Source organism: Mobula birostris, chromosome 15, assembly GCF_030028105.1.
Source record: "Mobula birostris isolate sMobBir1 chromosome 15, sMobBir1.hap1, whole genome shotgun sequence".
NCBI lineage: Eukaryota > Metazoa > Chordata > Chondrichthyes > Myliobatiformes > Myliobatidae > Mobula > Mobula birostris.
The window spans coordinates 20,644,043-20,658,520 of record NC_092384.1 but is presented as its reverse complement, the minus strand read 5'-3'; the positions used below and the strand labels follow the sequence as shown (position 1 = coordinate 20,658,520).

Here is a 14,478-nt window from a genome sequence, read left to right as displayed (position 1 = left end):
CTCTTCTGTCTTTTTAGCATTTTGAATGTTTCTCTATTGTCTCTCTTATCTCTCTCATCAGCATCAATCTTCTGATAACTTAAGTTTTTCGTCACAGTTGGTATCCACAGCCTTTAGGAATGCAAGTTAAATCCACAATACATTTATTTGGCATTTTACGTGCTAAAATAGAAGACAATTCATATCTATGAAGTATACATAGTGCCGTCTTCGAAACTACCTGTAAACTTCATCCCAGAGGCGTCAGCAGTGTCTGGTATTCACAGCTTTCAGGAAATGCATTGTTACAAATGAACTCAATCCACAGTACTTTGTCAAACAGGAGACAGGTGGCCAAGCCATTTAAGTATAAATGAATCATCTACCCAAAAACTCACTCTAACATGGGCAAATCGGAACAAGTTAAATGCTTATGGACTGCAAAAAATGCAAGACAACACTTAAGAATGAAACCAGGAAGGTTAAAAGAAGGCATGAAGTTGCTGCAGTAGACAAGGTGAAGGACAATCCCGAGGGATCCTACAGATACGTTAACAGCAAAAGGGTTGCTAGGGACAAAATTGGTCCTCTGGAAGACCAGAATGGTCATCCATGTGTGATACCAAAACAGATGGGGGAGATCTTAAATGAGTTCTTTGCATCAGTATTTACTTGGAAATGGATATAGTGTCTTTAAGAGTGAAGCAAAGCCGCATCAAGTACATGGAAAAGCAAAAGAGAATCTGCAGATTCTGGAAATCCAAGCAACATACGCAAGATGCCGGAGGAACTCAGCAGGCCAGGCAGCATCTATGGAAAAGAGCATAGTCGATGTTTTGGGCCAAGACCCTTCATCAGAACTGGAGAAAAAAAGATGAGGCGTCAGAGTTAGAAGTTTGGGAGAGGGGAGAAACAAACACAAGGAGATAGGTGAAACTGAGAGGGGCTGAGGTAGAGAGCTGGGAAGTTGATCGGTGAAAGAGATACAGGGCTGGAGAAGCGGGAATCTGATAGGACAGGACAGAAGACCATGGAAGAAAGAAAACGAGGAAGAGCACCAAAGGGAGGCGATGGGCAAGAAAGGAGATAAGGTGAGAGAGGGAAAGGGGAATAGGGAATGGTGAAGGTTGCGAGGGAGGTGGGTGGTGGTATTACCGGAAGCTCAAGAAATCAATGTTCATGCCATCAGGTTGGAGGCTACCCAGACGGAATTTAAGATGTTGCTCCTCCAGCCTGAGTGTGGCCACATCGCAACAGTGGATGGACACATTGGAATGGGAATGGGAAGTGGAATTAAAATGGGTGGCCAGTGGGAGATCCTGTTCTTACTGGCAGATGGAGCGTAGGTACTTGGCAAAGTGGTCTTCCAATCTACGTCGGGTCTCACCGATGTGCAGGAGGCCACACCAGGAGCACTGAACACAGTAAATGACCCCAACAGGCTCACAGGTGAAGTGTCGCCTCACCTGGGAGGACTGTGTGGGGCACTGAATGGTAGTGAGAGAGGAGGTGTAGGGGCAAGTGTAGCACTTGTTCCGCTTGCAAGGATAAGTCCCAGGAGGGATACCAGTGGGGAGGGATGAATGGACAAGGGAGCAATCCCTGCAGAAAGCAGAAAGTTGGGGGAGGGAAAAATGTGCTTGGTGGTGGGATCCCGTTGGAGGTGGCAGAGTGACAGAATTATGTGCTCGATGCAGAGGCTGGTTGGGTGGCAGGAGAGAACAAGAGGAACCCCATCCCTGGCAGGGTGGTGGAAGGATGGGGTGAAGGCAGACGTGCATGAAATGGAAGCAATGCAGTTGAGGGCAGCATTGATGGTAGACACTGTACAGATTACAGAGGAGGAAATGTTTGCTACCCTGAGGCAGATCAGGGAGGATAACTTCCCTCTGGCCCTACAGGAGGCAGGTGCAGAAATTCCGGGGCCCTAGCAGGTATATTTTAAAACATCTAGTGACAGATGAGGTACCAGCGGATCGGAGGATAGCCAATATTGTTCAGCATTTTTAAAAAGGGTTCTAAACAGAAACCACGAAAGCAGGAAACCTCCTGTTGCAAGTTCTTCAAAAGACAACTGTGAACAAACTTCTTGTCATCTATGGTTTCTCCTCATCATCTGCTGATTGAGTTTTAATTTGCTGAATGAACTTTAGAACTTATTTTTATTCAAATGTTCAACAAAAGTTTGTTGCCTCAAAATCACGCTTCATTTAATATCTAATCAATATTACCAGGAGTTAATAACTTGTGAATTTTATCTCTTGATCTTAACCCTCAGGGGGTTGCCTAGCTGTTCATAAACAAAGACAACTTACTAAGAAACCTCTGGTTTGTGTGGTGTGAATTTGAACCACTCCTATGTCGGTCCACTAGATCAAGTAAATTCTGCAAGTGGGGGGAAACGTTTGCAGAGCTGCCAGATCTGAGACCCAATGGAATTTGAGGATTATAATCACCACATTGATCTACTTCAGGCAATTTATGCAGGGTTGCCTGTTGGTAGAAGAAGAAATATAGTTACAATGTGTTTACATGTATAACAAATTCAGAACTCATTAAAAAAATGACCATCTCTAATTTATGTTCAATAATTTGGACTCTTTTTTTGCAAATGTGAGGAATATCCACACATTTTGTCAACTGATGGAAATTACCCATTCAAATCAAAATAATACCACTGCGAGTGGTTATAAGAAAATAGCTAAAGTTTATTACAATAAAAAATAGCTTATTTATTATAATAAAAATAGAATGTATTTGAATGCCAGATACATTCAAATATATCAGTTTCGAAACATGACAAATCTTAATTTATGACCACTGTGTAGAACAGCCCATCTTTAGTTACAATATCTAATATTCACTTGGTTCCCATGAGCTCATGCACAGTAAGATATTTTAAAAAGGGACAAATTCAGCACAATATGGTCTCTTGGGATTTATGTTAACTGATCAAGCATTGCTTAACTCCTGAACCAATCACACTGAAAAAATTTGTTAAATAAACAAGTCAGGAAGAGTTAGAACAGTGAAGTCATTGCAAAATGAAGTACAGTATGGATTCAGAGAAGGAAATGTAAAGTGGCTGGTCAGAGGCTTTTTCCCAGGGCTGAAACGCCTAGCACAAGAGGGCATAATTTTAAGGTGCTTTAAGTCTTTTACTCAGAGAGTGGCGAGTGCGTGGAATGGGCTGCCAGTAACGGCGGTGGAAGTGGATATGATTGGGTCTTTTAGGAGACTCCTGGATAGGTACATGGAGCTTAGAAAAGTAGAGGGCTATGGGTAACCCTCGGTAATCTCTAAGGTAAGGACATGTTCGGCACAGCTTCGTGGGCCGAAGGGCCTGTATTGTGCTGCAGGTTTTCTATGTTTCTATGAAATACGTTTTCTCTTGAATTTTAGTCACTAAAACTATTAAGAATGAGAATTTCTACATCAACTATTTACTTTTAAGCAATGGGCAGCGTGTTTGACAATATACTCACAGAGCCACACAACATGGAAATGAGCCCCATAATTCATCATGTCTATTACCTTCCCATCTTTACCAAACCCATTTCCAAGCATCCAGCCTATTCCATTTAATGCCACGATGTCTCGAGTGCCTATCAAAATACCTCTTATATGCTATGATTCTACTTGCCTCTATCATTCTCTCAGGTGGTGTGTTCCAGATTTCAGGTTTAAAAACAAGTTCTTCTTTCAAATCTGTTATCCCTGTTCTTAAATCAATGTCCTCACACCTCTCCAAAGATTAAAAGTTCTTCAGACAAGCTATACTCTTTTAATTTTGTATACCCAAACCAGCTACCTAGTCTTTCAGCCCAGCCATTGCCTCTCTTAAGAAAGCAAACCTAGCCTATTTTGTCTGATAATATCCCAAGGAATCTCCTTTGCACCTTCTCCAGTACAATCACATCCTTCCTCTTGCTCCGAAAGGGTCTCTCTCTTTCTCTCTCATGACTCCAAAAGCCGTCAGCTTATTTGTGATATAAATACTGGTAGGTACGACTGCTTCATACCTACCAGTATTTCCCACTGGTGACTTCATTCACGCAAAAACATTTGGTGTCAGAAGACGGATTCCTTCTTGCGACCCATCGTTATTTTTGAATAATATAATAATAATATAAAGATTTGAAAGACATAAAGTAATGTCTGAGTGTCTCCTTGTGTGTTGATGCCAGACTAAACTTTCTGTGGTAACTTGGCAAGGTGGGACCACCATTTACAAAGGGTGGTTTCTGAAGGTTCGAGAGGCTAGTGGGGGTGTGTATATTCAATCCAAGAACTGTAATTTAGGGTACGCATTTGCGAGTGTGTGTGCCTTAGTATAACAACTACAGACAAAGGAATACAGCAGGTATCATGAGTTTAGATGCACATAATGTCAGATTGTGGAGTATGCACTGTTTAACTTGTTTCTGTCATTTATGTTTTACGTTGTGTGGGAATTAGAGAGGAGATATTTCAGTGAGAGTTTTACAGAGATGTATCTGTCTGGAGAGCACTTGTTGAGGTCAGGCAAGGTCACATCGAGAACCCTGCAGACCCAAGTCAGACATCAACTGTGACTACAACTGTTCATAAACCCTTCACCCACAGGGAGAAACAGCACATTCTGTCAGAGTTGCCTTCACTGAAAGTTGCATATGGCAATTCAGAGAGAGAAACAACAGAAATTACAAGTGTACAGAAATAAACTACAACTGCCAATTTAGTAAAGTTACATGGAGACGTGAAGGACTGAGAAAAACAACAGCAACACATTGATGATCAGAGAGAGTCGGAGGGAAGGGAGATAATCCTCCCATACATAGCCGGTAATGAGGGTGCTGCCTGAAAAGACAGGGTTTGCTCACAGATTGACAGGACCTAAATGGTACTTTTAACAAACGACACTTATGTCTGCGTGCAGGCTCGGGAAGGCAGTCAATGTTAACACTGAGGAAGCACAGAGGCTACAGAAAGACTGAGACATATTAGGAGAATGGCAAAGAAATGGAAGATCCAACTAACATATTCTTATTTTGTGATCAAAAACTCCTTCAATCACTGGCAGAAGCATATCTTGGACACTTCACGTTGAAACATTGCACCTATGGTTCATTCAAAATACCAATGAACCTGCAGTACACAGCAATCACAGTAACCTGCAGTACACAGCAATCACAGTAATTCCTTCTTACTCTAAAATACTAAAGCACCCCTTTGCCAGCTTTCTAAAATCATACATATTTTGGACTCTGCTTACATTCTTACAAAATATAAACTTTAGCTTAAAAGCAAACACTTTAAGTACATAAATTCAATACAGATGATTCATTATCAACACAAAGTAACAAACTGAGACATAAAATTCCTGGCTGAAAACTGACAAAACTCAGTTAAAGGTTCTGAGGAAAATGATAATATGTACACTTCTATGGCTATTCCGTGAACTTTCAACATTTCCTGTTTTCACAAAAGGGAGTTTAAGCAATAGGACTGCCTTCATACAATACTATCAATAATCACATCCTCCAAATCTTCATTTTCACTGTAACATTGAAGATGATTGTTAATACCTCAATTTCCTTGTAGCTCCTAACTTGTTGAAGTAGTTTCATTTTCACTCCTCCTCCTTTCTGGCATCTCCAAGCCTGAATGCTTGAAACCACAGTGAGCAAAACGGTTCTGAATCGTCTTACTGCTTATTTCTTGCCAACAATCAGTGTCAAAAATCACTGAATGAAAAATAATTAAAGTAAAAGAATGAAACAACTGGGCCAGATTAAAACAAGAATATAAATACTCAGAACACTATTGCTGGAAGCTTCAACTTTCAGAGCATTTCTGAAAGTAGCTTACTCACTACTCATATTTAAAATCCTTTTAAGGTTAGTTTTAATCAAATTATGTCATTTATTGATAACATATCACTATATAAAGAGCACTCATCAATTACTGGATGAGAAATCATTACCTTCAGTGTTCACACTCTCACTGTTTCAGTGTTGTGTATTTTCAGGTTCCACTCTGAATAGCTGAATGAGGGGTAAAGTTTCCTGAACTGTACCCAATAATATTCCTAATTCCAAAGTTCAGAACAGCACCAGCTGTCGCAGCAGCAGCATTTTAACAAGACTTCTAATATACTGCCAACGTGCAATGAGATGTGTCTGTGGATTTGGTCTCAGAGCACTAGGTCAGTGCAGCACGTGACTTTGCCTGGTAGTGTGGAAAGGGAACACTCATTTCATCAATCTGAGAACTATTCGATGTCCCACGGGTGAAAGGACAGCTTGTAAAAAAACTACTCCTAAATACCTGAGTGTTCAAACCACTCTCAACATAACTAACTTCCACCCTTTCCTCTGATGCAGTTGTGAGCATCCATTTTCTTCAACACGCACTGTCAGCTAATGTATTTAACCTAAAGCAGCAGTACAACTCGTTTTGACTTATCATCGACACTGTGGGCTGTTGAACGACAACGAGCTGTAATTTTCCACTTCCTACATGGGCTATTAAACCAAATATTCTGAATCAATCATTGCCTTGTTTCAGAAAAGGTATCTTTTGTAATCAATTGGAAAATCAATTGTTCTCTCTGTCGTAGCCAATCACAACTTTAAGATGAGGGGGAAAAAAAAAACACAAACTAAAGATTCCAGCACTTCCTTAACTTTAACTACAAGTCTTCAGTTCTTATGTATTTAGTAAAAATGCACTATGAACTACTATACTATTAATAACCATCACTTGCACATCCACAATTTGGATTATAATGATTCCAATTCTTCTCATTAACTGATTAATAAAAAAAAATAATTGAAAAGTGAACTTCACTTACCATTTCTTCCAAAGTGGACAACTGCCGTATAAATTGGATTATAATGCCAGAGCCCGAGAGGGACCTGAAGGCTGGAGCAGAGAAGGAGCATCTTGTACCTCCTGTATATCAGACCAACCTACTCTAACACCAGTCTAACTACCCCCCTACCCACAGGCCATGTGCCTAAAAGTTTCCTAAATGTTGCTCAGGTATCTGCACCCACCACTATCACTGGTAGTACATTCCATGCACCCACCACTCCGTGCAAAAAACTTACCTCTGATATCCCCCTATAATTTCCTCTAATTAGCTTAAAATTATGCCACCTTGTACAAGCCATTTCAGCCCTAGGAAAAAGTCTGGCTGTCCACTCTACCTATGCTTCTTATCTTAGACACCTCTATAATGTCACCTCTCATCCACACTCATTCCAAATAGTCCAAACTCACTCACCTGCCCTCAAAAGACATTCTCTCCAAGCCAGACAGCTTCCTGGTAAGTCTCCTCGGTACCTCTCCAAAGTTCCCACATTCTTCCTATGGGGCTACCAGAACTGGACACCATACACCACAAGTGGTCTAAACAGAGAGCTGCAGTATTAGCTCATGTCTCCTGAACTCAATCCCCTGACTAATTTAGGCCAACACACCATGCACCTTCTTAACCAGCCTCTCAATGTGTTCAGCAACGTTGAGGGATCTGTAGATGTAGACCCCAAGGTACCTCTGTTTAACCACACTGCTAAGAATCCTGTACGCTGCCTTCAACTTCGATCTTCCAAAGCGTACCACTTCACATTGTTCTGGACTGAATACCTTCTGCCACTCCTCACCCAGCTCTGCATCCTATCAATGTCCCGTGTTAACTTATGAAACCTTCTAAATCAGGCGTTACTGATTTTTTTTTTATATGCCATGGAACAAAACCATTAAACAAGGGGTCCGTGGACCCCAGGTTGTGAACCCATGTTCCGCACCATTCACAATACCACCAACCTTCCTATCATCTGCAAACCTATTAACCTATCCTTCTACCCTCATCCAAATGATATACCAAAATCACGAAGAGCAGTGGGGCCCAGAACAGTTCCCGGTGGAACTGTTCCCAGCCTATTCTGACCTGAGGTAGAATACACTTCATCCGCCATCACCCTCTGCCTTCAGTAGGCAAGACATTTCTGAAACCACAAAGCCAAGTTTTCCTGGATCTCAGGCCTTCTGACATTCTGAATGAGCTTACAGTGAGGAATCTTGTCTAACAGCTCAGTAAGTTCCATCTGGACCACATCCACTGACAAAACAAATTAATTATGGTAGAGCAAATTGTTTTCCCTCTTCACTTATAGTAATTTTTGTTTCTTATCAGTACTTGCACGTTTGATGCATTGCACTGGGACAGAATTATGGTCATCATGATTTTTGTGCAATTTCTGACTTACTGAAAAAACATCTACTTCTGGACATCTCAAAAATTAAACTGAACTAATTTGTTACCAGGAATGGCCAGTACCCATTGCTGTGTGGAAAAACTTGCCACTTGGGTCTCCGTTAAATCATTCCCCTGTATTTCGACTCCCCTACCATGGGAGAAAGACTATCACTATTCATGTTACCTACGTCCAACATGATTTTATAAACCTATAAAAGGTCACATCTCAGCCTCCTGTACCCTAGAGAAAAGTGCCTTGATCTATCTATTCATTCCTCATCTCTTAACCCCTCCAGTTCTAGTAGCATCACTGCCAACCTACCCTGTGCCCTATTTAGCTCAACGACTTCTTGTAGCTCAGATTTGCTAGAAACACCAATGAAACCAATTTGGGCAACAATCTAGATTTGATCACATACTTCTTGTTTCAAGTCAACAGAAGCCCAATGAGAAAAGTTAAAACCTTAATTTAAATTTAGGAAGAAACATTTTCCATCAGAAAAAGCTGAAATAGTTTACTAGGACAAGGAAATAACAGATTAGTATCAATCTATGCCACAACACAGCCCCAGCTGCCTGATGAGGAAAAGTGTGTGTGGCAATTCTCATCACAAGACCATACATCCAATTCATCAGGTCTCTACAGGAATAATATCAAACAAAATATCAAAATATACACCAGCTGATGAAACAACACTCCGCAACAACTGCGACTGGTCCACTTGGTAGCATTGCTTGGAGACGATGAACCAAATCGTTAAATCTACCTGCCAACATCCGAAAATACTCGAATATTTGCTTCGTCCATGTATCTCAGTGGCCAGACAAACACAGAAAATTCACCCTCAATTCGTCGAATGGTCATACACACCATCTCCTCCGATGTCTTCTCCCTTTCCTGCTTTGCAGTAATTTTAATAAAAGTAACTCTTGTTCAACATTAGCTCTAACTCCAACATGATGCGCTCAGATCAGTCGCCATTGTTTGAAGTACACAAAGAAACTCCATCATCAACTAGTTTGTGTATGCTATGATGTAACATATGGCGTAGAGCCTGTGCAAAAGTTTACATCAGCCACCAGCGACATGCTGTTCTACTCCGATGTCATAATGTCTTATATTGTTTTTTAAATTAGCTATAGGTGTTGTTAGGGTATTCTGCAGAAGTTTATTGTGGATTTTAAATTTCACATGCGATATACTATTTAGAGATTTAAAACTCCAACCACTGGCTTTTGCCATTGGCTGTTTACTGTTGAACAGGACTGGGTGGACGGGGCCGGGCAATTGTAACCTCAGCGTTTAACCGATAAAAATAAAGATACGCTGTCGATACCCCATACCGCCTAGTGCAATGTGTGCATGAGGGAAGCTTTGACCAGTCCTCAACGACCTCACATCTTAACGGTAGAGTAGACAAACTCTGTCGATACGCCATACCGGTACGGTGAGTGTCCGGGGAAGCTTTGTACCAGTCCTCAATGACCTTGCATCTTAATGGTAGAGTAGACGGACGCTGTCGATACCCCATACTGGTATGGTGAGTATCTGAGGGAAGCTTTGACCAGCCCTCAACGACCTCGCATCTTAACGGTTCAGTAAACACCCATCAGCCCCGACCCAGAGGAACGGTTTCACCCACTGAGACACGGCGGGCGAACAACTTCAGGGGCTTCACGATGGCCTTGAGAAGGACGAAACCGGCCGTGCCGAGGTCATCTTCCATCTTGCAATGGAGGAATCTCAACAAAAGTTTCATGTTACGGAAACAGAGTTATCTCGGTTGAAAGACATGCGTGATCAGCAACTGATTGATTGGCAGAAGAAGGTAGAGCACATACAAATCCTTGAACAGAAAGACAAACACAAGGCAGATCTGGTACAAGCTCTTAAAGAGATTCATGCTGAATATCAACAGTTTGTTAGGAGAAATAAAGAGCATATGGACAATTATAAAAAAAAGGACATCCAGTGAGGTACGAGGCAAGATGGCAACACAACACTGAGCGCTGACGTATAACCCTCCTTTTTCAAGTTCTTCAGGGCTCATAGACGGTCTTAATACAATGTTGAGTTGGAGAAAGATCTAACTAAAGACATGGCTTCAAAAAAAGATCCAAATTCAACCAGGAAACGAGATACCAGCAGACGACACCAAGCTAGCGATTCATCCGAGGAAATAGCTATGCTAATTAAACAAACAATGGCAACGGAGATGGAATCGCTGCAAGAAACGGTAGCCCACATGCTAGAGGAGCCACTGGAAAAGGCTCTCGACCCCATACAGAAGCATATGGCAGAGAATGGCAACATTCTCCGGTCGTTAAAGGAGCAAGCGGACATTCACGCTAAAAAATTTAGCACGGTCTTCAATAGACAACATTCAGGTTTGCTTACGCAAGAATGAGAAAGTTACTAACTCCTGTCTCGTGGAGGTGTCTAAGATATGGAAGAAGTTAAACGACTTGGAGGACAGATCCAGGAGAAACAGTGTGCGGCTGGTCAACTTACCGACAGGTGCTGAGGGCGACGATCCAAGAGGTTACCTCCCGAAGATGCTGCTTGATTGGATTCCAGTGCTCAAGAATTCCCACAGCACTCCATCGGAGATCGACAGAGCATATAGGATCTTTTCCAACAACACCTCAAGACCATGGACCATGATTTTTAAGCTTCTATGGTACACCGACTGGCAGGCTATCCTGGAGGGTGCGAGGAAAGCCAAACCTACTCTCCCTGATGGCACCCAGCTGCAGTTCTTCGCCGATTACAGCCCCGGCATGATGCAGGAACGGCAGGGATACAAGGAGATCCACGCTAAACTTCGACAGAAGGGGATCGACTCGTTCCTCATATACCCAGCGATTCTGAAAGTGAATATCAAGGGCATAAAGATGTCGTTTAACTTGGCAGAGGGAGCAAAAGTAGTTCTGAAATCATCGGTGCTGGGAGATATGGAAGAAGACACTGGGCAAAGTCCACACGCCCCTCGGGAGGAGATGGAACTGTATTAAGAGCTCAGACTAGCCTGCCTGCACAATCTAACAAGCACGGGCAAGTTAACCTTCTAGGTGTGAAGTTTTCTGGTTATTCTTTTATCGGAAAGTCATTCGTTGCACCTTTGTATTTAGTTAATTAAGGGGCCAATTTGTTTCTGACTATTGCAGGTCAGAGTTTTAAGGTAATATTCAATATACCCAAAAGTAATACTTCATCAAGAATGAAGCTGAAAAACAGCAGTTTGTTCTGACTAACTTTAAAATGTTATGTCTCCAGTAGACTTGTTTACATTCCTGGGCACCAGATAAGACGTCATTGGCGCCATCGGTAAGCGACAGTCTATTGAAGCGACAATTTCTTGCAAGATAGCTGTTGGGATTTTGATTATGTGTTATACTGTATTTGAGACGGAAGCGGTTTTACTTATATAAGTTAACGGGTTTGCCCAGGTTTCTTTTTTCTTGTCTCGTTGATATAATTGTCTATGAGAACTGCTTTTCCTTTCTAATTTGTTGGTGCTGGAAAGGGGGCGGTTGATGTCAGTGCAGTGTCTGACATTGCTAAGTGACACTCATAGATGTTACAAAGCAAAGGGTTGAATGGGAGGGGTGGTGGGAGGGGGGATGGAAGGGGGGGTTGGAGGGGTGATGGGGGGGTGGGAAGGGGTGATGGGAGGAGGGGGGAAGGGGGGATGGGAGGGGGGATGGGAGGGGTGATGAGGGGGGGGTGGGAAGGGGGTAACTCAGGGCTCCACCACCAACTTACAACAACAGATCCGGGGAAGATGAACAACACAGATAAATTATAAAATCTTACTATTGTATCATTTAATGTTAGAGGATTAAACTCTCCCTACAAACGTTCAAAGGTTTTAGATTTCTTTCACAGAAAGGAAATAGATATTGCGCTGTTACAGGAAACACATCTTAAACCTGATGACATTCCCAGGGTTCAAAACTGTTTTTATTACCCTGTTGTGGCATCAGCTGATGGTACTCGTACGAAAGGAGTTATGATAGTAATGAGACGTAATATTAATGTATCAATTGAAAGGACGGGCGCCGACAATAAAAGACGTCTAGCTTTTTGCTGCACATCCATTCAGGATAAAAAAGTTGCATTCATCAGCCTATATACCCCAACTATATTCGAGGTTGAATTTTTTCCCTCAATTACCTCACAATTACTGAAGTTAAGTGACTACCAACTACATGTTGGTTCGGACATGAATGCTTTGGTAAACATTAACCTCCATAAATCTTCCTCAACTATATCAAGCTCCCAAGAATCTGCTTCCAAAGCACTTAACCTTTTCCTAACAGATTTAAATTTAACTGATGTGTGGCGGGTGCATAATCCATCTGCTAAAGACAATACCTTCTTCTCCACAAGACATAAAACTTCCTCTTGGTTAGATTACATTCTTATATCCTCCAGTCTGCCGCCTTTAGTACACTCAATAGAATTTTTGCCCAGACATCTATCTGATCACAACCCTGTCATATCTACTTTTAATTATGGCAAAATTAAAAATAAGGCTACTAGGTAGAGGTTTAACTCCACCCTTCTAAAAAAACGACGAAGTCCTGCTTCGGGTTTAATTCGAAGAAGGAAGTCTGAGAATCGGAGCGGGAGGGCGGAGGAAACCATTTTTGAATTTTTCGTTTTTTTCCCATCGGCGTTCAGAGAGGCGGGACTGCGCAGGCGTGTGATGTCGGGCAGTGAAGCGCAGAAGATTTAAAAGGAACAGAGCCTTATACAGCGGGCAGCGTAGTTTGCGGGCGGTGGAGTGAGCCGGGAGCAGTATGAGTGTGAGGGCAGTTTGTTGTTCTCGGTGCTAGATGTGGCAGGCCCTGGAGTCTCCAAGCCTCCCGGACATCCACATCTGCGCCAGGTGTGCCGTGATGCAGCTCCTAAGGGACCGCGTTAGGGAACTGGAGCTGCAGCTCGATGACCTTCGTCTGGTCAGGGAGAGTGAGGAGTTGATAGAGAGGAGTTACAGGCAGGTGGTCACACCAGGGCCACGGGAGGCAGACCAGTGGGTCACGGTTAGGAGGGGGAAGGGGAAGAGTCAGGTAATAGAGAGTACCCCAGTGGCTGTGCCCCTTGACAATAGGTTGTTCGTCCATCACTGATGTCGATGAGGACCTCGACACCATTATGATGGTGTCGAGACTAGCGTGTGACTTGGATTTAAGTGAGGGAGAGTTGCGCAGCGTCAGCCTCACTCTCTCTTCCCAATTCCCATCTGGATCCAGTGGCAAGACAGAGTCTAGACAGCTGGAGATGGGACTAGGCGCAGTGGATGATCAGGATGTCTTCTGTGTCTTGTCCTGCTCTACACGTTCCACAACGCTTGCAGAGACCGCCTTCTTGACCGTTGGACCTTCCATTGGTCTCGTCCGCTCAATCCGCCGGAGTCTGTCTTCACATGCTGGGATAGACAACTCCCTATCACACCGAGGGTTTTAGACCTGTAGGCTACCCTCACCTGGTTTAGCCGGCTTGTCGAAGCCGTTGCCCGGGGTGTGGCCGCTGTCGCATGCAAACAGCTACGGGGAGCCACAGGTAAGAGCTGAGTGCCAGCTGAGACCAAAGGTGGACTAACCGCCCTGAAAAGGACGCGACATGTTCCCCCACCAGAGGTGCTACCCTTCCCTGACACCCCATACACCCCAATAGGTACTCTTGTTTGAGTACTGTTGGGGGGGACAGCTTACCTGGGGGAAGTGACAGTGGCCATGCCTCCGGCACAGAGTCCGGCCCTGCAGCTCAGAAGAGTAGGGAAAGGAAGGGGAGGGCAGTTGTGATAGGGGACTTGATAGTAAGGGGGTCAGATAGGCGATTCTGTAGACGCAGTCCAGCGACCGGATGGTAGTTTGCCTCCTTGGTGCCAGGGTCCGGGATATTTCTGATCGTGTCCAAGATATCCTGAAGTGGGAGGGTGAGGAGCCAGAGGTCGTGGTACATATAGGTACCAATGACATAGGTAGGAAAAGAGAAGAGGTCCTGAAAGGAGAATATAAGGAGTTAGGAAAGGAGTCGAGAAAAAGGACCGCAAATTACTGCCTGTGCCACGCGACAGTGAGAGTAGGTATGCAATGAGGTGGAGGATAAATGCGTGGCTGAGGGATTGGAGCAGGGGGCAGGGATTCAAGTTTTTGGATCATTGGGACCTCTTTTGGTGCAGGTGTGACCTGTACAAAAAGGACGAGTTATACTTGAATCCTAGGGGGATCAATATCCCGGCGGG

General features: G+C 43.3%; 1 pseudogene; it reads left to right on the top strand.

The window, feature by feature from the left end:
- LOC140210427 (uncharacterized) overlaps positions 1–14,478 on the top strand; it is a 41,665-nt pseudogene that overhangs the window by 13,378 nt on the left and 13,809 nt on the right.